At 36.5% G+C, this 25,941-nt stretch overlaps 1 protein-coding gene across 3 annotated transcripts in view; it reads right to left on the bottom strand.

The window, feature by feature from the left end:
* Nucleotides 1-25,941, bottom strand: part of si:dkey-237h12.3 — a 312,347-nt gene that overhangs the window by 243,148 nt on the left and 43,258 nt on the right. For 2 of the 3 annotated variants that reach the window (XM_087281841.1, XM_087281842.1), the window contains exon 1: nt 6,919-7,325. The exons of the other annotated variant lie outside the window; for it this stretch is intronic. The gene's annotated coding sequence lies outside the window, so the exon portion shown is untranslated. Of the gene's footprint in view, nt 1-6,918; nt 7,326-25,941 lie in introns of those variants that run through there. 3 annotated transcript variants of the gene reach the window in all.

Raw genomic sequence — 25,941 nt, 5'->3', positions numbered from 1 at the left:
TCCAGTCTGAATTATAGTTGACCAGGAGCCACAGAAATGTATTTAATCACTTTAATTACATGGAATTTAGATGATTTATGCAAATTATTTAGAATTTTTGTCTTGTTTTAGGTCCAAATATCTACATTTCAAAGCGAAAACAAAACTATTTCACTCACCCACCTGGAACATAATTTCCTTAAAACAAGCAAAAAAAAAAACCTCTTAACTTTGACTTTTTCTTCTGACAGTGAAAACTAAACACTATTTTTACTTGCTCTAAGAATTTTTTTTTTTATATTTGTATTAGAAACAAGACAAAACAACTAAACAGAACGGCATTGCGATTATTCATTTTCTCTACCTGAATACTGTTACACTCCCCAGAAAACCGTCAAATAGAGCCATTTAAACTCTCTTCTGAAACTGTATTCATATTGCAATATTTATCGCAGAAAAATAAAATATTGCAATGTCAGATTTTTCCAATATCATGCAGCCCTAATCCTTACATTAATTTCCTTAAAGAATGTGATATTTTCAGTGTGATCAGTTGAATGTGATCAGTGAATCAGCCTTTAAGTGACATTTGGTTAAACAAAACTGAATTAGTTTTAACACAGCAACAACTACATGAGCGATCTACCACTACTCTCCTCCCTGCCTCATATGCCTCAACTACATGAGCGATCTACCACTACTCTCCTCCCTGCTTCATATGCTGACATGTTCCACAATCTGAAATATAGTTATGGCTTTTTATTCTCTTTTCTTTATCTATGTTAAACTGCCTTACCGAAATCAACATTGCATAGAAATAAAGACGACTTCGCTTGACTTCTGCCACATAAATCTCTCAGATCATTTCTCATATTACGCCGCTTGTCCTTTTCCTCATCAGTTTTCCTTCTCATATAACACATTAGCTTTTGACTGTCGTCTCTGCAGGACATTAATGTAAATCCTAGGTTCCAGATCCGAGGCACTTGGAAAGAGGGATACTGGCGAGTTTCATTGCCTGGTCAGCGCACTTCCTGCCTGTGGCAAATCATAGGCTGCCTCCAACACAGCAGGAGGCAGGCAAGAGAGCTCCACAGCAAATTGGAGAGTAGTGCAGGGGGGTGTAGGAGGGTGGATGAGGTTGGGGGGAAAGCGAGAAAAAGAAAACGAGACAGAATTTAAGACTGATAGGAAAAGAAACAAGGATGTTATGGAGGTTGAAAAAGTGTAGTGCAGGCAGCCAATTCTGTCATGGACATCTATAGTACAGAGAATGTGTCTGACTTCGAGCAGTTCACACACACACACACACACACGCACACACACACATACACACACATACACACACAAGCACAATCCACAATGTTCTCATGCCTTAAGGGTCTAACAAAATGCATGACCAGAAATGCAGACCTTTTCCAGATTCAACAAAGAGACAGAAAGTTTTTGCAATATATAGTCCTCATAAAACCATGTAAAGTGTCATGTAAAGATTTACGCTGCAGGTAGCAATCCATCACAATTTAATACTAATAAGGACAGTGTATGTGAGACCTTGGCTGAAATTCTTGTCTCGCAATGAATTTATATAATAAAGTGCATTTGAAACACAATAATACTAGTAAACAGGTACAAAAAAATCTCCAGGGTTACATTTTTTACTGATTACATTTGAGGCAATTGAAATCACTGCATACCGGCTTCATTGTAATGCTGCACATAACAGCTTATTCATAAAAGAAACATTATTCCATCCATGCATTTATCAAAAGCATTAGTCACTGTATTCCAGCCACTGCTCTTGTTGAGACAGTTCAGTCTTTTGAGATTTGCTTTTGTGTCTGCGCATATTTTATTAATTTATTTTTATTTTTTAAATCCTGATCTGTCCTCCAATCGAGTGACACGCCAATTTTAAATGACACCAGTTTAAAGAGTAATCAATATGTGTAAAGTCTTGTTGACGTGCTGAAGTTCACAAGGGAAATCAGATGTCAATTTGGCCGTAGGATCCTGTAACTTGCCGGCAAACAGTACAATGTTTCAGATTCATTCGCACTGCCTTTAAATTGATTAGCTCTTAATTCTCTGCGGTGGTAAACTTTGTAGCAAATATTGAGCAAGATGTATTTGTGCCTGCCTCTTGGCATCGGCACTTATTTGTTTGTTAAAGCATTTGTTTGTGTGCTTGTTAGTCGAGGCATGTAATGCCTAAAAAAAAGTGATAAATCTTATGCAAACGCTATAAATGGATTTCAGCCAAGGACAATTTCGGATCCTCTGCAGTTTAAAAATATGGCATATGGGGATGTTTTTGGGGTAGACGATAAATCAGATTAATCCTTTACAGCCTGTGATAACCTGGACAATGTTAAGCTGACAGAGATCGGGTCTGTCCACTGTGATTATGCAGAATAAATATAGTGTAAATGTGATACGCAGAGGCTGGCGTGCTGGCAGTGTGTGTTTGTCAGGGTACATTAACCTGCGCCTGTTTGCTTTGCACTGTTGAAATAGGCACTGATGGCTGAGCTACTTTCATAGATACACATACGCGCACACACACACACACACACACACACATTCTTATTCCCTCTGTCTCCCTCTCTGCCGGACAGAAAAAACAAATGACTTCACAAGGAGTGCTCAAGCTAATAAACAAATATTGAATGAAGTGACCTGGGCTTTCCCACTCAATAAACTGTCAGAAATGTCACTAGTCGATCAGGGGTGCGTTTCCCAAACAACGACATAACTCGCGGCAGAACTATCATAATATGATGCAACTTTTGGGAAAAGAACAATGCAGTGAGGAGTGTTTCCCAAAACCGTAGTTGCTTTGTCGCAGATCTGTCATTTAAATCACATTAGTTATAACGTAAAATGTCCATAAATGCTACTTATTAAGAAGTGAAAAAAAAATCCTACTCAATAATAATAACAATTATTATTATTATTATTATTATTATTAAGTGGGATTTTGTTAATTTTATTTATTGTAAAAGTCTACTTTTACAATTTGACACATTTAAACCACTGCAAAAATGTTCTAACCAGCAGGACCATGTCATATACAGAATATACAATTTTAATAAATAACCTACTATAAATTAAAAGTATTAACGAATACTAAATTTTTTTTTGTTTTCGTAAGCTTTGGAGACGTAATGTAAATTCTGCTTTTAACTAATAAATATAACAATAAAAATAATTTCATCATAAGCCATGGCTGTATTCAAAATGACATGGGATGTGAAAATAAGGGACAACAAAATGTCCCACATTACAAAATATATTCATCTAGAGCAATGATCTGGAACTGTTTTATTGTAAATAAAAAGTTGAAACAATCAGTAATATGTTTTTTTATTATTATTATTATTATTATTATTTTAGCTTATTAAAATTAATAGCTATTATCAAGAAATTGAATCATAATTATTTTCTTCATTGTATAATTTAAAGATTCCGATTAAAGAGCAGCGAATAAATCTCTCATTTATTTTTTATATTTAATCACATTAAATAACAGAGGTGTCACTTTGAAAATGCACGAATCTATAATGAAAGCATTCGATTGCTTTCCTAACTGTTTACATTAATTTAAGAATAAATTTGTTGTGTTTTAAAGAAAACCCTCCAAGATTGACATGATTACATTATTGTGTGTATGTCTGTTCAAACACGCACCCAAAAAAACAGAGTATTTAATATTTCTCCGGTTCTAATCGTGTGTACAGAATCCGTTTGGGAAACAGCGTCTATTTATAAATATGGACCGTGTCTGACAGTCAGCACATTATTTTTTTTGAGGACTACATAGGAGGGGTGAAGATGCCTGCAATGGAAAGGAAGGAAATCCTGCCATTTTTATATTTATTTCAAAGTGTTTTCATGCCTAAATAAAATGAAAGCACAAAACAAATTCACATATAAGAGCAAGGGGTGTCCCCTGGTGGTTCGGCGGTATGGGTTATGTATAGGAAGGATTGACTCTTTAATGTTTATTGCCACCCTTTGATTAAAAATACTGGAGAAATACCTTTACGGGATGATATCGAGATAAAATTGTAAAATACAAGAGATTCCTGGAAAAAACAGGTGGGTTGACAGGTATGAACTACAGCTCTAGAGTTGTAGTTGAAAGCGTACAAGTTTGGAATGCAGTTTGCGAATGTTCGTTGGAACGATGGATTTGGGAAATGCCAAACCGAACAATGTTTGTAACAACAGAACTTGTAACATTAGTTGGCTAATGATGGTTTTTGGAAACGCACCCCAGAGCAGGTTATTTTTTTTTTTGTTTTGTTTTGAACAAACTCATCTCAAGCATAACGCACAAAATTGTCATTTACTGCAGGAGACAAATCAGTGAAGTGCCACGGAAAGAAACTTAATGCATCTATCAATCTGCGAGACTGACTGCGGTAACATAATCTAAGAGGCCCGTCATTATGATTTAGCTCTGCATACATTTGTTTTCATTTCAGGATGTGATAAAGGTGCTTGTTGGTGCGTAATATTAAACTAGTAACTTTGATTTTTTCAGTCTGCAGTAAAGCACACTAAATATGAAGGCCACATGATTTATGGAGCATGGAGGAAGGCTGAATGCAACCTTCCTCTCACTTCTTTTTTTATTGCCCTGGGAGTTATTTGAACCATTTGATATAAGGTAAAAGGCTATAACATGCTCTTCCTGGATGAATATGTGATACGGGAGAGCGACAATATCAAGCAACTGACACTGGTGACCTTTTATTTTTTTTTTCTTTATCTCGTTTGTTTTTTTCCCGTCACTCGCTGCCCTTTTTCAGTTCCCAACCAGGCGACGTGTGCTTTTACCTAATCAGAGGATGATGCGGACATGTGTTTTCTCTGCAATCAGGGGTCTATGTTCACAATGTGACCTCTATTTTCGATGTGTCAGAAAATCTGAAAAACCATATCATGAGCTGGTTGAGAATTGGTTCAGCTTCAAAGCGGCATTGTCTTATTTGTAAACCATCAAAAGAAAGCGAATCTGGACTCGAAAAATTGCATGCATGCTGTTTCTGTATCACGATCGAGATCATCCGAGCTAAAATCAAAATGGCAGGTCGTACTGTGAGTTCCTTTTCGGTCTCAACAAATCCTTATGTTGTGCTTCTTTCGTTCCGCCATGTTGTACAACAATGAAGTCTAGGGGTTTTTTTTTTTATAATGACCGAAATCAACTCTAATATAAAAAGCTCTGAATCAATATAGTCTTACCTTTGTTAATAACTTCAATAATCTGTATCTGGTCTATAATGGATGGCCATTAGTACAGGCCTTGTTGAACTGATTTCATGATGTATTGTCTTGTAAATCGTTTCGTGCCACCGTTGCCCTTGATGAAAAATGAGCCCAATTAGTGATATGCTCATCTCCATGTATAAGTAATCTAGGACAATAATGTAACTGCGACTGCATTTAATCGAACTCAGTCGCTATATGGACTGGCTTCTTCAAGAAGCCTATGAGCCAAAGATCAAACTGACTAGACAAGTGCAATCTGGATTTCAGGATCATTTTTCTATTTTCTCCATCTCATAAACAACGGAAAAATTGAAACGATTGGCGTAATACTGATGTCTGGTAATTGAAATTGAGATCTGGTTATCATATTTCATCAATGCTCCTATAGGCTTCACACACGCTGAGCCTGTGCGAGGTCAGCGAGGTGGACGGCATGCGGGTACGTGCTATGAACAGTTGATTTAAATGCATACTTTATAACCTTTGGTGGAAGTTAACAATGAAAAAGTAGAATAATCAGATGACCTGCGTGAAACAGAAGCTAAATAGGCTAAAACTACCTATTATTATGTGCTGTCTATATCTGTTATTTCAGTTAGGGTTGGCTATTAAAATTATTGGTTTAAATATTTAAGTGTGTAACATTATAGAAAACCTAAAGATCATTTAAGATGCACAGCTGAGTTGCTGGAAACTGTTAATTTAGTCTGAATGGTTAGCTAACATAGTGTCGACTTAAAAATACTTTTTACCACAATCGCAGATGTTTTGTGAAACATTGTTAATATGTATCTTTAAAATGCATATTTAATTTGACTTAATTGACTGACAAGAGATTTTAAAAAGAATGTTACAGAAATGCAAGTCTGACATGCATGTCACATGTCTAAAGTTTTCTCATTAGGCTACTAAATGCCATGTTGGGAACTATATTCTTATGATAAAATATGCAATAAACAATAAACCACCAACATTTCTCTGTTGACTTGCTTTGCATTCTTAAATATAAAGGTTTCACATTGGTATTTTTGATGTGATGCCAAGGAAGAGCCTTTTTAGATTTCAAAAAGAACCTTTTAGAGACCTTTTTTTAATTCAGTTATATAAAGAAAATAATTCACTTTGTCTAATTGATGTGAAATATTCTTCATGGAACCACTGGTGCCAATAAAGGAGTGTAGAGTTCAGCCCCTATACACAATCAAACATAACCCGCACCATGAGTTGTTCCCTGAAGATAAATGGTTAACTACCTGTTTGTGCTGGATTACATGTGCAAACATTTTCATGGTATGGCAAGTAAAGGAAGAGACTGTTGGATGTCGGACAAGTCAGCTCACATCTAAGCAACTCTATTCATGAATGTCTCATCATAATGCTTACCCCAAGGTTGCAAAATGCCACAAGTTTGTGGTTATTTTCGTGCAGCTGAGCGGAATTCAAATCCATTAAAGTGTATGAGGACACGGATTATTTGAACTTGCAAACGATATCTGCAGCGGGTCAATAAAATACTCGCTACGTGAAAGGCTGTGCTTTTAAAACAGTGCTATTACTATGTAGTCTCCACATATTGGCAGACGCTGACCTACTGCAGTTACTAACAAGTCGAGGCAACAAACAAAACTAAGCTGGCATGTTTCTCGTGCGTTTTCTTACCTCGTAAAACGCGGTTTAGGTCCTCATCGTAGATGAACAAAAACTTTACAGTAGGTATCCAAAACTTATTAAAAGCAGCAGCTGTGAGATGAGGTAAAATAACGGTTAGGACGATAAATTTCCCGCAGTCACGCCTTCCCGCGTCGCTCACACACGGAGTGCTCTGGAGCGGGGGGAAATTCCTCCGCAAACGACCAGCCACAGACACGGTCTAAATTACGAGACAACGACCCGGATCCGGAGAACCAGGAGCCACTGTGTCCCGAAGCGGTTAGTTCTAGCTGTGTCAGAAACACATGTGATGGAGAGCCGAGGACTGTACCACTCCTCTGTTCTCCCTGTATGTGTGTATGTGTGCGCGCGCTGCGGTGCTGATGAGAGACCGGTCGTTTGCGCGGGATCTGTGCGATATAGTGTAGTGAGGCAGTGTCATTAACTGCACGAGGAGGACACGGAGCAGCTGAATGCGACAACACTGATCAAATCTTATTTTCATTTCTTTTTTGTGTTATTCAAATAAAACTGACTTTATCGAGCTCTGTAATAATTGGACAATATATCAACATGTATATGGACGGAAGTCATTTCGCTTTCCCTTTTCATAAACTTTTAAAAGGAAAATGTGCACTTTCATTGACCCCAATGTTTTATACCGAGACGTAATTGAGTATATGTTAATGTTACAGGTCACTGTTTAAAATGATGTGTACATAAGGGATTGTTTTAATTCAAGTTTAATTGTAGTTCATGAACTATCAATGACAACCAAGTATAAACAAAGACAGACACAGATAGATAGATAGATAGATAGATAGATAGATAGATAGATAGATAGATAGATAGATAGATAGATAGATAGATAGATAGATAGATAGATAGATAGATAGATAGATAGATAGATAGATAGATAGATAGATAGACAGACCACACAACTAGTGGGTTAGGGGGTAAGGAATGGTCAACAGCGTAATCAGTGTGCGAATTATGCATTGACAATCAGAGAGGTCAACTTTCTCGAAAATGTTATTCGTGTAATAGATCTTCAGTGAAATACATGTATGTATTTATTTAAATGACATCTGTTTTATGAATAAAACCTATTTAAGTTTTCGGTGTATTTTTGTGTATTCTGAGCTATATCCTCTGATTAGCTATTTCAGAGGTTACTTTAGATCAAACTATACAAGCTGTGTAACTAATTTTACTCTGCTAATATATGTATAAGCAAACTATATGTAAAAACAAACACCTATTTTATAAGAAAAGTGTCTTGTAAATGCTTACCATGTCTGTCAGAGTAGACTGATTGATGCAATTATGAATTCACAATGGTATAATCCATTACAGGCGTGGTCAAATGTATATTTATAATATCTATTATTTTATTTAGTGATATTAGTGTTTAAGATACAGAGCAGAGCAAAATTGTTCACTATTTAGAGGGCTGACCCACCATACATTTTGTTTTGACGTCCTTCAGGAAAGATCAAGCATTAATTAAGGGGATCATCCCCACCAAACCCCCCTATAATTCGCACCCTAAGTGTAATTACATCTGTAATAAATTTCGGTAATGACATTTGTAATTTGTAATTACACTGTTGACCATCCCTTACAGCTTAAACCAACCCATACCACCAAACCTGTCTCTAACCCTACACATATCTCACCCCAAGAACAACAGAAGTGCAATAAATAGTGGAGTTTGCATGTTCTCCCCGTTTTGGTTTCATCTGGGAGCTCTGGTTTCCCCCCAAGTCCAAAGACATGCAGAACAGGTGAATTGGGTAAGCTAAATTGGCCATAGTGAATGAGTGTGTATGGATGTTTCCCACTGATGGGTTGTAGCTGGAAGGGCATCCGCTGCGTAAAACATATGCTGGATGAGTTGGCGGTTCATTCCGCTGTGGTGACCCCAGATTATTAAAGGAACTAAGCCGAAAAGAACATGAATCAATGACTGTTCACTGAAAAGCTTTTTTGTAAAACTGAAATTGCTTGTCCATGGCATCTCTGCAAAACTCTTTCGGCTGATAAATGTTTCTATATATCATATAGCACTGTATAGATCCTAATATTTTTATTTTATATATTATTTAGCCTAGTAACCTTGTTGCAGACAAAAACACACAATAAAAGTGCTAAGTGAAACACATGCAATGATACAGTAAGAGCAGTCAATTCACAGTGTGTAGACAACCAAAGAGTCTTATAAGAAAACTCGCCCCATTCATATTTTATATCTGGGGTTTCCGAGACCCCAAACATAAGTAATGGAACATTTTTCATGGAGGTCTATTCTAAAGCTTGTTATCAATTTTTTTTTATTACCAGCTCTCACGAGAAACTATTGCGCAATCTGATGTCTGAATGTTTAGTACATTTTTCACGATATAGCAAAATGGCCTTGGGGTCTGTCAGAGCCTGAAGAGAACAGCAGGGCCCAATAACATCATACATTCAACAAGCTGCTAAAATCTCATTGCCATGAATGGAGATTGTGGTATTTTTATGGAAGCTGAAGCTATCATCATAAATTAGCGCTTGCCTAATGGCAATTGACCGGATTCCCTTAAAATAAAAGCTAATTTTCCTTTAGTTAATCAGTTAATTAGCAGTACAGATGGTGAGGTTTCCATGTGGCACCGTCTCCCCAAAGACTGGCCTGCAGTGGCATTTTTCATGTAGTTGTCCCTGCTTAGAGGACATTAGAGGGCCTTTTGGCTTTCATCAAAGAGCTGATGTGAAAAGCACATGGCATATGAATCGCACTTTGACGGCTGTGAAATGACAGCTCTCACAGTCGCTGTGTGTGAAGAATGAAGATCATTAATTACAAAAGCCCCAGCTACTTAATCCCACTCGAAAGAGAGCTTGAGGCGTCTGTCGTTCCCTTTGCCCTCCTCTGTTTTTCGCTCTCTTCCGATATCTCTTGTTTTCCCTTCAGTCGCCCCCATTTCTCCTCCTCCCCCACACCCGTCTAGCTGTCTTTTTCTCAGACTCATTCTTCTTTCTCCGTCTCATATTCTTTTCAGCTCTTTTCTTTTCCATTACAAACTGCACTTTTATCTCCTTGTTCTTTCTCTGAATGACTCTTTTTATCTTCTGCGGCCCTTTGCATGTCATGCAGTCCAGCGAGAAGAGAAACAGGGAGTTGGAGTCCAGAGGTTTTTTGGACTCAGCAGGGGGAGCGGTAGTGATCTCCTCACCCTCCTCCTGCGTCCCAGCCCTCGGACCACATGCTGAGATGGAGTTATCTCTCGAGGCAAGCTGTTCCACTCGCCAGAGCTTTGCTTCCAAGTCTTCATGCCAAACACCAGCACATCAAACTCCCTCCCATCAGGAAGTGCTATTATCTGCATGAAAGCCAGTTTGATCAGTTGCCTTCCACATATGCAATTGAAGGACAACAACAGAAAAGTGATACGCTTCTATCTGCAGAGGAGCTAGGCTGACCTAAAATTGTAGTGTGTAGTCATTAAGCCTGTTAGGTGAGGCAAGTTTTGCTTAAAATATGATGATTTTATTATATTATTTTATTTTTTTATATGAAGGACATTGTACAAAAACAACTTACTAAAGATTTGACAATGAAGAAAATTCAACTATTTGTAATGTGTTTTACTTATTGATTTGAAATGCTTTGCAATAGTATGTTTGTTGGCAGTTTTATAACAGAGTAAGCTATGGAAAGCTGCTTTGGTTATACAGTTGGTCTATTGTTGCACCTACTACATTAACCAACTTCATTAGACTCATCTGCTTTATTAGACTGATATGCTTAAGATTATGGCATGTTTTTTTGCACTGTGTACATTTATGCAAATCTGAAATACATTGCTTTGGTTACATTGTGTTATATGTTTCACAAACTTGTCATTTTGTAAAAAAGTTTGGGCTTGTCATACAGATCACCAAGCAAATCACAGAACTAAACCCAACCATAAACCCAACCAATAGTGTTTTCAAAAGCAAATGAGAAAAGAAAAATTGCAGTCCGACCACATTTTTGCCTTGATTTTACATTACTTTTATCTGTCTTAAGGAATACTCAGTATGTTTACATGGACATCAGTAATCATAATATTTTCCCTAATCTGAATAAGGCAGTAATGTGATTAAGGTGTTTACATGAGTTGCTTTTAAATGTTCCTTTCATGATCCTGTTTGACATGTTATAGCACATAGATTCATTATGTCATTGTGTCACCACGCTATCCACATTTCCTCTGGAATTTCATGTAAATGTGAGTGTTTCATCTTAATTTGTTGACTTTAACTGCAGTTTGGCACTTTCACTTTCATTCTGGAACATTTCATGCATGCCCTCGTGACAAACGAGATATTGGATGCGAGTATGAACTGCTGGAAGTGTGTTGTTTTAATGGAATTTTTACCGCACACCATGTGGGGAAAAAAACCTCTGCATTTCGCGATGCAGGCGTCTGTGGTCCTTTAATGATTTAGTAGGTGCAGAGAATAGTGTCAAACAGCCGTGTCGTGTGTGTATGGAAAATGCCATCAAAAAATGTGGCGAAAATCCTACACAACGATAATAGTTTGATTGAGGTGTTTACATGTCTGTACTAAATATGAGTAATGCGACTTAAAGCATGTCTTTATCTGATTTCTGTTTAGTTCAATTATGACCTTAATCGGATTAAATTAATCAAAAATCCCGGTTTACATGGTAGACTCTTAATCAGGGTATTGTCTTAATCATAATAAAATTTTTGATTATTATTATATTTATAAGCGTCCATGTAAATGTACTCTCTGTTTCACTAGAGTCACACCTGAGCACTCAACATTACATGAAGTTTACCACTGTACAAAGCGAGCTACCAAGCAAACTAGCCATACTAAGTTGTTCATAAGGAGATAAAGGTTAGATAAATGTATTCCAGTACAAATTATAGTCATTGTCAAGGTATTTATTTGATGTTGTGTGAATAACTGCACAAAATAATTCTATATTCGTCAATTGTTTTTGTAAATATGATTACCCAGCAAGTGTTTTTTGTTTTTAAAAGATGTCTAATAGATGTCTAAACATAGCCGTCTTGGCTAAAACAAGGCTAAATCTTAGCTGTCAGTTTAAATCTAACATACGTCTAAGAATAGGCCAAAACTAGACTAGTCATCAAATAAACAGAAATGAATGACTACACATATAAAGTGTCAAATCTGTCTATTTGACAACTATTCTAGTTTGGGCTATTCTTAAATGTCTATTAGATTTTCACTGACACCCAAGTTTAGCCTTGTTTTAGCCAACCTATTTACATTTAGATGTCTATTAGACGTCTATTAAACACAAAATAGTTTGCTGGGTAGTGTGCAAAGGAACAAAAGTCGATGGTGTTATACTGTCCCATTGAATTCATGTTACCTGAAAACTTCAGTCAAATGTATATTAAAGTTGCTTTTTCTGAAATATGTAGGCACGTATTTCCAATGTGTTGATAAGATGACATGTACTTGCAAAATAGAACCTAATGTACTGGATATACAGTACAAGTTCCCAAATGTTGTGCTTGCAGAAATGCCATAGGAGAACCATTTTGTTTCCATAAACAACTTTAAATAAAACTTTCTTGAAAGAAAAAAAAATTCTTAGTAGGAAGAACATTTCTATATCTAAATCTTTTATTTTAGATAATAAACCCTTTATGTAATTAAATGCCTCCATAGCTGTTCAAGATTCTTCATGGAACAATCAATGTGTTAAAATCAATGCCTATAAAGGACTCAATAAAGATCAATTTCAAAATGACATCTGACACAAATGCATCTTGATACCAGGTGGAAACTGGACCTAATAGTCAAAAAAATGTATGTTGGTGAACCATCAAATGAAATGTAAGAAGATATTAAGCAGACATACTCTTATGACAAGCAGTTTACATGTAGCTGTAAAGGTACTAATTCAACAGCTTGTCTAAAGAGACCATCGCTTCAATCAAAGTCTAATTCTTTAACCGACCTTCTGGATATAGTCTGTCTGAATCCTCCAAACAGTGCTACATGTCTCTCTTTGCAGCCAATCCATCACTGTGCGACTGCTGGACTCATTTGTACCCTCTAGTGGGGATGAGAAACAGTGTAATTTCTCATATTAGACGAGGGCACATCTGTCCGCTTGAAAACAAATGATTTGGACAAGGAATCTGAGGGTGGTACATCCATGGCAAACGTTTTGATATAGATGTACTCAAACCAAAAACAATTTCCATTGATCGCTAGGGTTATCCTCTAGACACACAGCTGCTGTCCTTTGAAAGAGCAGAGAATAAATCCAAATGCAGCATGCATGCGGGCCTTTAATGTGATTGCTTAGACGGTAGATTCTGTCAAGTTGTCAGTATGGACATACACAATAATAAATGCAGGGGGGAAAATCGGTCATAAAAAGAGTTGATGAGATACTGAGATTACTCTGCAACAATTTAATGATCCAAAATGCAGAGCAAAATTACACATTATGGACATTTATCACAATATGTGGCATCATATTTGGCTATGAATAGTCACATTATCAGCATCCTGCCTGTATCCACGTGAATGGATGGTCACCTGTCAACTTAATTGAACTTGACAATGAATCTTTCTATGTATGTCACCTTCTATTTCAGTGTACAACAGTATCTGAGGCAGTAAATAGCGAAGCGATTGTAAGGGCAAAGAGTTACGGTCCATGGGGGAAAATAGGAGCTGCACTTTGCTTAGGTTACTCTCAGTGGATGAATATACCAATCTTAACTGCTGAAAGAGAAGAGCTGATTTTACTCTTTGCATTCGCTGTTGCTGAGGTTGCAGCTTATAGTCCACTGGTTATATTTTGCACCAAATCAAATCCAAAATTTACATGTACTATTTATGTTGATGCACATGGTTCTATTTAAAACTGGGGCTGATAATATAGTGAAATTAGTTCAACAAATTGTATTTTGTGTTTTAAAATATAATATTTAAATAATACTACTACAAAAAAATAAATTAGCCCTTAAATGGCAAGCTGTATTAACATTTTCAGCGGCTTACACGGAAACTATTTTAATATAGCGTTTCTGTTATTAATAATGGTGAAAGCATGTCATATCATGAACAAAATTTGACAGATTTCATTTAAATAATTAATACAGGGCGACACAGTGGCGCAGTAGGTAGTGCTGTCGCCTCACAGCAAGAAGGTCGCTGGTTCGAGCCTCGGCTCAGTTGGCGTTTCTGTGTGGAGTTTGCATGTTCTCCGCGTTTGGTTGGGTTTCCTCCGGGTGCTCCGGTTTCCCCCACAGTCCAAAGACATGTGCTAAAGGTGAATTGGATAGGCTAAATTGTCCTTAGTGTATGACTTGGATGCTGGATAAGTTGGCGCTTAATTTAGCTGTGGCGACCCCGGATTAATAAAGGGACTAAGCTGACAAGAAAATGAATGAATGAATAATTAATACATTTATTAATGGTCACTTTTGATCAAATATAAATTTCTTTGGGGAGAAAATTGTCATAAAAAGTTTTTAATCAGGTTATGCAAATACTTCAGTCATTTGTTCCTCTATTTTGTTTAATGTTCAAGTTATTTTTAGCCAGTGACCACATTATTGTAGTAAAATAAATACATTAAATGATTAAAAAGTTATTATTATTTATAATTAATTTAAAAATCCATAATTATGCAATGATATTAATGTACTATATGCATGTGTGTGTGTGTGTGTGTGTGTGTGTGTGTGTGTGTGTGTCTTTAATGTAACATGGTTAAGACTTATCAGCCTTATCTCACGAGGAAATGTAAGTATTTTACGTTTTGTCAGTTTAGTGGATAATTCTTATGAATTTGTACAAGTTCAGTCAAACGAAAATTTATGATTTTAAAAGGAGGCATGTCACCGAACCCCATGCTTAAATCCAAGCATCATTAGGGGATAAGCAAATCATGCTAAATTGTATGAATGAGATCGTACAAATTTATACAAGTTAGCTATTAGATGAACACGTTACAATTTGCTGTGAGATTGTGTTGGACTTAAAGGTATTAAAATGTTGAGGTAGTTTATGAAGGCATGCCCTGTGCCTTCGTAATTTAAAATGCTTAAAATCATACTTTTATGTGTCTTTTCACATTCAAAATTTGCCACAGGTTTTCCGTAAGGGTTGGCATTTTATATGAAATTTGTTTAAGGCCATACAATAAGCACTTTTTTATTGTACAAAACACATCAGCCCATAGAGAACTATAATAATCAAAAAAGTGTGCTATTTCTGAAAAAAAGGTCTATAAATGATTCTCTAATTTTGATCTCCCCTGTGTATATTCACAGTTTGCAAATGTCCAGCGGACCACAGAAACACCGGATCAATGAATTATGTTAGTAACAATGGAACAATGAGAGTTGGCTAATGATGGTATTGGTAAACACACCACTGGGTGTTTCTTTGATATGGTCCAAAATTCTGGGATAGGTACCAGAATCCCAGCAAACCGGGTGCAAACCCTCCTAATTAACACTGATCCCCCTGAAGGATGTCAAAACAAGTGTGTGGGGTGCCATCCTTTTAAATAGTGCAAAATAGTTTGAACTGATCTGTAAAAAAAAAAAATATCTAATTCCAATTATAAGTTAATATAAATATATATTTGTTACCCTAATAATTCAAAACATTGTCGATTCATGATTGCAATCAGAAAAGATGTGGTGGTCTGAAACTGGTAGGTCTACCAACTGATAGCCACTGTAAGTGTTCAAAACATGTTTTCTTGCAAAATATGTGTTTGTATCTACATACAGATTAAAAGTAAAGTCCAATTAGACATATTTAAATATAAAAATAAGAAGTATTCGAGAATTGTATGTCTGTTGAAATCACCCATCACACTGCGCAAGTCAGAATTCAATGATTATCCCTAAAACACTTAAAACTTTACCAAGTTTAATAATAAATGAGATATCTGAATTAAATAAACACTACTTGACAAAAGTCTTGTCACCTATCCAAGTTTTAGGAACAACAAATAATAACTTGACTTCTAGTTGATCATTTAATATCAGAAATGACTTATATGACAGGCAAAGGCCTCTAGATAATACTTAATTTACCAAATAAATATGACCATGCCTTGATTTTTAATTATTTAATTGGGACAGTAATGTCTGACTTTGCTTAGACAAAAGTCTTGTCACTTAACAGAAATAATGTCCAGTATAAAACATAAAGTCATGGTGCAGTGGAAAAAGAATTAATATTGTGTATGACTCCCATGAGCTTGGACCACTGTATCCATACATCTCTGCAATCACAATCAAATAAGTGTTCTTGCAGGGCTCCCCGAGTTCATAAAGACTCTTTAGATTCATCTTCAATGCCTCCTTCTTCATCTTACCTCAGACATGCTCAATAATGTTCATGTCTGGTGACTGGGCAGGCCAATCCTGGAGCACCTTGACCTTCTTCGCTTTCAGGAGCTTTAATATAGAGGCTGAAGTATGAGGAGCGCTATCCTGCTGAAGAATTTGCCCTCTCCTGTGGTTTGTAATGTAATGGGCAGCACAAATGTCTTGATACCTCAGGCTGTTGATGTTGCCATCCACTCCGCAGATCTCTCGCACGCCCTTACTAATTGTAACCTCAAACCATGATTTTTCCTTCACCAATCTTGACTTATTTTGGTGAGTCCATGCGGCTTTCACTAGGTCTTCTGCAGTATTTGTGATGATTTGGATGCAGTTCAACAGATGATTCATCGGAAAAATCTACCTTCTGCCACTTTTCCAAGACAAGTAATTATTTGTTGCCCTTACAACTGAGACCAACGACAAGACTTTTGTCAGGTAGAGTACAAACTTGGATCAATAAGGCATGCAAATGTTTTACAAAAAAACTAGTGAAACAAAAGCTGACCAAACCCCCAAATACAAGGGCAGAATGCAAAATTTGAATATTTCCTGCGAACTTTCAAAGGAAGAGAGGTTTGCAAGATGAACAAATGAACCAACGCAATCTCACAGCAATTCGTAACTTTTTGATTTAGTGGCTAATTCGTATGAGTTCGTACAATCTAATTTGTACAATTTAGTCTGATGTGCTCATCACCCAATGACGGTTGGGGGTGGGGTTGGGTGCCACGCCTCCTTTTTAAAATCGTACATTTTAGCACGACTGAACTCGTACGAATTCGCACGAATTAGCCACTAAACTGACAAAGCGTAACACTTACATTTCCCAATGAGAGTTAAGGCAAAATGAACCAATGAATAAATGGCAAAAAAGTGTTCCATAAAAACATGAGTGTTTACACATGCAGTGTTCTCTTATCTGATGAATTCAGTCATTATAATTAGTGATTGCAGAGCTTCAACACGTTTACGCTTTGATAGCATTTAAACTTTCTCCCCACAATAATAATAACTGTGATAATTCCTTTTTTCTCAGTAGAGTAGTCTATTTTAAGACTACAAAAATACAATAATAATAACAGGGATTAAAAAACAACCTACTGCAAATCCTTACAAGCAGAGCCGTGCGCAGCAGCACATCAGTGAACAATTAAATGTTCAGAGATACTCATGCATTTAACAGTGACCTTGAGTTGGCATTTCACATTTCCTAATTAACTCCGATGTCTCTCAATGACTTGCAAAGACTCGCCATGGCATTGAGTAACCTTCCAAGCATAGTGTGCTTAACAAGAGGAGCAGCTTCACCTGAGGTGACAGTGTTTGCAAAAACTTGGCCATTGATGAGCTACTTTCTGTTACGGCTTAATTTGCTCGCCGTGAAACTATGCATTCTAATTAGACGAAGTAGCAAGTCTATTAAGCGTCTAACTTTGGGGAAATTAAAGGAATTATCCTTAAACCAATGGATCTAAGACGGCTAATATCAATTATAAACCCAAGACGCCTATAAGTAAACTTCTCGATGTGCAACAACCAAACATCACCCAACCAGGAGACTTTAAAGAATGGCTTGCTGGAATAAAGGTGGAGATTGTTTGTGTCTATGCTGAGATCTCCGAGCATGAATCTGAAAGCCATGGAGATGAATGACCGGTCAATAGTGATCTCCATAATCGTTAGTCCTCTGGTGATTCATCAAGCCAATGACATTGGTGTCCCTAATACCACATTTATGCAGGTTTGAGCAGAGGAGATTGCGTGCTGTGATTTTGCCCAAAATGATTGATTATATCCAACCTCTTTTTTTCTCCCAGTGTGTGCGCAGACGAGTAACTGAATGAATGAGCGAGTAAGTGAGTGAGTGAATGAGTGAATGAATAAGAGATCAAGTGTGTAAAAGAGCGAGGGAAACTGAGACACGAAGCAGACAGAAAAGATTAACAATATCTGTGAGTGAATAATCTATCATTTTGGCTAAAACACTAAAGGGAAAATTATATTTGCATACACGCGCACCGCACATAAGCTGGCCGTGTGCTTAATTTCAGGAATTTCTGGATGCTGACTTGGAGTGTGGAAACTCAATGACTGTCTAATGAAGAGCCAAGAGGAGCTTGATAACTGATAATGTATGTGCATCTGTTTTTTGCTGTAGAAGAGAGAGAAAGATGGAGAGACTTCAGCTATAGAGTCTAAACAAAGATGAATCACATTATTTGTTCCCTTAACGCTATGATCATGCTAAAATTACCTCATATTCTCTCTGAATAATGAAGAATTTACAAGGGACAACACTGCCAAGCTGCTTCATGCATAATAAATCAGCTCAAAACTATGGAAATGACTGGATTTGACAAGTGCACTTTTAAAAAGTTAAAATTTTATATTAAAATATATATTATTCAGACATTTGGGGTTAGTAGGATTTTTTGTCAAACTTTTTTGTGTTTTTAAAATCCGTCTTTATGCTCACCGATGCAAAGTCACAATACATTAAACCGTAGTAGTGCAATATTTATTTTTTATTTCACCTAATTGTGTAATTTAATTTTGTATCTTTCAGAAAGCATCCTAATATACTGGCATGATGGTCAAGAAAAGTATTATTTAAGTATTTATTAAAAATTATTATTAGGGACGTCCAGATCCGATCATGTTATCGGAAATCAGACCTGATTCAGATTCAATCGAAATTGGACGCTACCTCCCGATCAGGACCTGTATATTTATTCTCATTATTTTTTAACACACCAATAGTTATGTGGTGGCACAGAGTTAGACCTCCTTCTTGACTTTACACAGAAACAGCACTGTGTGCGGCATGACATCACTTTGTTGCAGAGATGCTATTGGTTAAATGCCTGCAAAGTACACAGAAGCAGCTTGAAGCGGAAAGCAAGAGTACGTCTGTCTGTTCAGATTAAGTTCTGAGATCCATTTACTCATCAAAAATTGAGTTTTGATATATTTACAGTAGGACATTTACTAATTATTGCACAAACACACCTTTTAAATGTGACAAAAACTCGACAACTGAAAGTTACTGACTGCTGTGTTTTTAATGTAGTGTAAAAATTATCATGTGTTATTAAAACATCAAGGAGGACGCAGCAAAGGAAAATCATTCATCAAGGAATACTTTATTATTTTATGAAACACCTTTAAATTTAAACTAAAAAAGACCCCTAGCCTATAAGGGGTTTTACGGAATATCTTAAACTGACCAGTAGCTATGTTTTTTCTTTCCTTTATATTTATTTATAATAACAATAGAACTTGCGACCTTAGTTGGCTAACTATGGTTTTTGGAACCGCACCTCTGGGTGGGTTGTGTAATTTGTGGGCGTTCGCTCGCACTGGCCCGACAATGGAAAAATGGTTGTTTCTTGCGCCATCTGTTGGATATTGCTTAAAAAAAATTTAATGAAAAGACGGCATTTGCTGCTGCAGTACAGCGAGGGACTGCACGTGACAAATTGCAGCACAGTGCGTAAATAAATGCTCATTTTCAGTGGCCACAACTGTAATACCGAGAATTGAGATAAGTTTGGGACATCCATATTTTCTGTATATCTTGTATCAATCCATTTGCATCAACTTTAATTCTGTATCCAAGTTATGACTTTGTATAAAGTAAAAGGGACTGAAACAACTTTGAAAACAAGGACATTACTTTTTACTTTCAACAACACTTTATAAGATGCAAAAAACAAATGCATTGGTGGTGGTGTGTAGAGACCTCCCCTTATGACTGTGATGCGCTTTGGGTGTATGGCCATACACAATAAATGCGCTATACAAATACACATTACATTACATCGATTTTATGGGAACTATGTTATCTATTACAACAAAAACACTGCTTTCATTAGCAAACTAACTTTATATTGTGAAGAAAGAATACTGAATCACATGCAGCTAATCACACTCACTGTCAGAATAATCTTATCTACATAATACAATAATCACAGCTTTACTTTTATTAGCTAACACTAACAAAGATGAATAAATTGTGTAACAGCTGAGTTGTTCATTGTTTGTTTGCGTTTTTTAAGTACAATAACATTAAATTAAGGAAAATTATCGTAAATTATTACCAGTTTGTCAATTATTTTGAAGCAAAATTGGGATTTGTCTAGAGCAGGTAGGTAGTTAGGTTGACAGACAGTCAGACAGGCTGGTAGACTTAATAATCTTATCTACATAATACAATAATAATTTAACTTCAACAAAGCAACAAAGCGCGCACACACGCGCTGTCAAATAATTAAATGCAACATCACACTCGCAGTCATGCAGCTCAAGCCATTTGACTTTTTATAGAATATAGAATTTTTTTCTCCTCAATTACATAACTATGTGAATTGAGAATTTCCCAGCGGTCTCTCTCTCTCTCTAGTTTTTTTCTTAAACTGCATTTACAGTCACAGGTGTACAAACATACACCTGTATCTGTTGCTTGGCAACCATTCCACTCTCAGTACTGAGCCAAAAAAAAACTGTTGTATTTGCTTTGTTTTATTTAGTGAAACATTTTCTATGGAATAACTGTTTTATAAAAGCAATAAGCCCCATGAAGCTGGGGTTTACATTAAAGGTGCAGTATGCAAGTTTGACACCCAGTGGTTAAACTAAGTATTGAACTCCTGGATCAAAACAAATACAAGTGCAGATTGCCAGATTGAGGACAGGAGTAAGTGATTTAAACCGTGTACTATATAAAAGCAACAGCACCCAATAAAACAAATGTTTTCCTCATTAAATAGACTTTTTGTCCTAATCAACACCTTGAATTGATATATTAAGAAATGGCTTACAATTTCTTGCAACAGAAAACTGACACTGATCTGGTTCACCTCATGTGCTTTATTCAGTTTTAAATGCTAACAATGTAAGTTTGAATGCCATTTTACATGACATTGATTGTCATACCACTGAAAGCAGCAGCAGATAGTTCACCTCAGATTTTGAAAATAAGATAAACCGTTTGAAATTAAACTTTAGAATGGTGCAATCCAACACATATTCAGTCATTCAGCATGTACAGTACATTAATTAATGTTAAAGAGGGTTAATACGTGTTAAATAGATTATAAACCTTACCATTTCGTGTGTGAGTGCACTATTCTGTGCTTATGAATGGCTGTATTTAAATTTCTGTCGTGTTTCGGAACAGTGATAAGCCAAATTGGTTATCATTGCATATCACCAAGCATGTTGTTAGGACACACAGTTACAATGTAACCTGCTCACCTAATGTTTAAGTTTGTAATATGTATATTATTTGCTTATTAATAACTTCACGTGTAACTAAATCTGCATGTTGTTTTGGAGTCTGCTACTGTCCACCGGAGGTCACATTTCAGTCACTGATGCTTGCTTTTAAAGCCATTTGAAAGAAAGAAAGAAAGAAAGAAAGAAAGAAAGAAAGAAAGAAAGAAAGAAAGAAAGAAAGAAAGAAAGAAAGAAATATGTTGAAAACACACTGGACACTAAAAACACATTTTCAAAGCAGAATATCTAACTTCAGCATTGTTTTATAGATAAACAAGTATGTTCACTTTGCATGTTTCTTAAATATCTGCAAACATATTATGAGATTTTTATGCTTTAGAAGAGTTAAAAACTTGCACAGAGCACTGTTAAATGTATAACTGCTCTAAGCTGTCATAAATGACTGTAAAGGACAATATAATTGGGCTTATTGCTTTAATATAACACTTATACAAAAGGGAGAACATTTTTCTGAAAGTGATCTATCTGCAGATGACAGCTGAAGTCACACCGTCTGCTTGGCTTTAACCCGAGATGTCGCTGATGTGACACTGTACAATCTGACAAGCGACGACTTTAAAGGTCAGAGGCGAAGCAAAAGAAAAATTAAATGCACAGCAACCCGCTTTGAGATTTACCAAAACAACAATCTAAGCGAATCTATGCTGGCAACATCTGTGGTCCTTAAACGTTCAATTAACTAACATAACCGTCCCTCACAAAAAAAAGACACTGTAACCATCAATGGCGAAGGAGTGACAGAACGACCCGTCATTCAATTAATCCTGATGTGTTTAATTAAAGAACAAGCCGGGCTCATTCCATCGCCATCTCTCTGATCATGTAATCCTTCTTTAAACAGAGCTTGATCAATACTTAATAAAGGCTTGGGATAATACACCAGAGCAGGGCAACAAAGCAGAGAGAGATCCGGCATAACCTGGGTATTTGCTTTCGGACTGTATAAATACACATATCAGACTTCAACTCCTGTCTGTGTTATTTTGATAAATGAAGTGTACATATGAGGATTCCAGAGGCACTTCCATTTAATTGAGTGGGGAATTATAACAATGCCTTATTGAATTCTCCTCATCCAAAACGTGCATGTGTAGAGCTCCAGATGTCCTGTGACAGCGAGACATGTGCAATATAGATTCTCCTCTTGAAAACACAAGACAAGCTGCCAATACAGACCTATCGGTGGATGTCTGATGCCTCTGTGCATGAGTGCGCTTATATGTGTCAGTCAATGCTCTGCTTCTGTTAAAAGAATTATTAAAGGTGACATATTATGGCCCTTTTCATAAGAGGTAAAATAAAGATCGGGTGTCCCCAGAAGACATCTGTTAAGTTTCAGCTCAAAATACCCTGCAGATCATTCATTATAGCTTGTCATAATTGCCCCTAGGTGGGAAAAAGTAACAAAATGATGTTTACCTTTAAATGGAAATCAGCTGCTGCTTTCCAGAAAGGGGCGGAGCTTTTTCATGCCTTTCTGATGCTCCAGAAACAACAAAACAAATTGATCTCACCCAGCCAAAAAGGCAAAAATGACCAGTAGAGGATTAAATCCTACATTCTTGAGCTAGACAGTGACTGCATTTACATGGACAACATGAATCTAATTATTTACCTTAATCTGAATAAAACAATAAAATGATTGAGGTGTTTCATGAGTTGCTTTTTGAAGGTTCCTTTCATGATTGCATTTTACATGTTATAGCACATAATTAGATTTATGTCATTGCGTCACCACAATATTCACATTTCTTTCATAGTTTCTTGTAATTTTGAGTGTTTCACTTTTAATTTGTCGAGTTTGGCACTTTCGCTTTTATTCTGGAACATTTTATGCATGCCCCCCATAGCAAACAAGATACTGGATGCAAGAATGAACTGCTGGATGAGTGTTGTTTAAAGGAATTTGATACCACAAGCGCCGTGTGGAAAAAAATATCCTTCGCATATCATGATGCAGGTGTCTGTGGTCCTTCACTGACTCGGTAGGTGCAGAGAATAGTGTCAAACAGCTGTGTGTGTATGGAATATCCTGTTACAAAATGCACACAAAAATCCTACACGACGGTAATAGTTTGATTGCGGTGTTTACATGTCTGTACTGCACTTCAATAATGCTACTAAAATTGGTATACTCCTTAATTCGATTTCTGTTTAGTACGGTTATGACCTTAATCAGATTAAATGAATCAAAAATCCCTGTTTACATGGTGGAATCTTAATCAGGGTATTGTCTTAATCCTATTTACATTGGATTATTGGTGTCTATGTAAATGTACTCTGTGATGAAAGGGAATAATTTATCAATTTTAGGTAATTAAGCTTCTCGACTGGCTTGGTACAGTTATTGTTTCCTGTTTTCTGGGTTGCTAGATGCACAAGGGACTTGATTGCGTCACTTTTCAAAATATGTTGCCCTAACAATATTATTAAAAACAGGAAACAGGTCAATTTTTTGGATATTTCTTAAGCATAATCACAGCAATGATGCTGACAGTTCGATTATGGTCAGACCCAACAATTAGGTTAAAATGTAATTGGAAAATTAGGTTTTTGAGTCACACTTTTTAATCAAGGTACCATTCAATAAGAATGTACAGCATTTACTAATGCATTATTAAAAGCCCAAGTTGTACGTACACAACTAAAAAATTAGTTCATGCACTGAGGTGACAGGAACTAACAATGTTCATTAACAAAGATTAATAAATTGTGTAATAAATGTATTGTTTGTTTGCATTATCAAATACATTAATAGCTGCTGGCAGCTAGCTCTCTGCAACTCTCACAGGGTCGCCTAGTGAAGCTAAGCAGGGCTATACCTAGATGGTAGACCATATTGGAAAGCTAGGTTGCTGTTGGATGGTGTTGGTAAGGGGCACTGATTCTGTCGTCTCTGTGGGTCCTAATGCCCCAATATATTGATAGGACTCTATACTGCTCAGTGAGTGCTGTCTTTCAGATGAGACATTAAAAATAGGTCCAGACTCTGTGTGGTCGTTAAAAATTCCAGGATGTCTTTGTAAAAAAGTAAGGGTTTAACCCTGGCTAAATTTGTCTACTGACCTCTGTCCATCATGACCTCCGAACCCTCCCCCTATTATAACTGGCTTTATCACACTGTCTCCTCTCCCCCAATCAGCTGGTGTGTGTCTGTCGCAATATGTCTGCCATTGAGTCATCCAGGTGGATGCTGCACACTGGTAATGGATGAGGAGATTCACCCCAGAATGTGTTAAGCACTTTGAATGTCCAAAAAAGCACTATATAAATGTAAGGAATTATTATTATTATTATTATTATTATTATTATTATTATTATTATTATTATTATTATTATTATTATTAACTAATGGAACATTATTGTGAAGTATTACCAGTTTGTTGATTTTTTCGAGGCAAAATTAAATAGATGATTTCTGATCCAAAATCTCTGAATGATTGTGCCTGAGATACATTTTGCATGCACATACATAATTTTACAAAACAACACAACACATATTTATTTAATAAATTCCTATAGATGATGTAAAAAACACAAAAAACTGTATGAAAATGTTATTTCAACATGAAGTTGGGTTAAACTGTGCAAACCTCCAATTTACGCTAATTTGGGTTGAAATAACTAAACATTTTTACAGCATATTGTTGCTTTTGGTGGAAAAAAAACAAGACAAGCTGCCAATACAGACCTACCTGATGCCTTCATAGTGCACTTAAACGTGTCAGTCAGAGGGAAGTCTTTCTCTTCCGCTTCCATGCGAGTCCATTATCCCCCATCATCCTCCAGCGGTGGAAAACTAACAACGCTGTCGCTTAAAAAGTCTCAAGATGGCCGTTCGGTCTGAGGCAAAAGTGAAGTTTGCAATTAAGGAAATAATTATGTCCATATCTGCTTTGAGATGTGAGGACAGGGGCCTTCTGGAGCCCCGTGATAGAGCGATACTGAGGACCTTAACAGCAGGGAGTTGATTTAATTGAGTCCAAATTACACTCTCATGGCAGTGGCACTTTCCTCTGAGCTGTAATGGCTCACTGTGCGGTTGTCAGGGCTGCGCCGTGCGTTTTAGCTTTTAAAAGCTGGAGGTAATATCTGCGGACCAAAGGTAGAGTAGATCTCTGCCTTCTAAATAATTTAAGAACCATTTTGATTTGTATTAGTTTGGCGCTGTAGCATTAAACCCTCTTTGAATTTTTTATTAGCCAGTGTAAACTGATGGGTGATGATTTTGGAGGTCTGACTGTTATTTCAATTTGTTTTTTCTTATTCTTTTCAATGCAAGCTGACATTTTAGGGTTTTATGACATATTGAAAGCTGACGAATGAGTAA

Source organism: Danio rerio, chromosome 14, assembly GCF_052040795.2.
Source record: "Danio rerio strain M-AB ecotype USA chromosome 14, GRCz13ab, whole genome shotgun sequence".
NCBI lineage: Eukaryota > Metazoa > Chordata > Actinopteri > Cypriniformes > Danionidae > Danio > Danio rerio.
The sequence above is the reverse complement of the archived record's forward strand: the minus strand, read 5'-3'. Positions and strand labels throughout refer to the sequence as shown.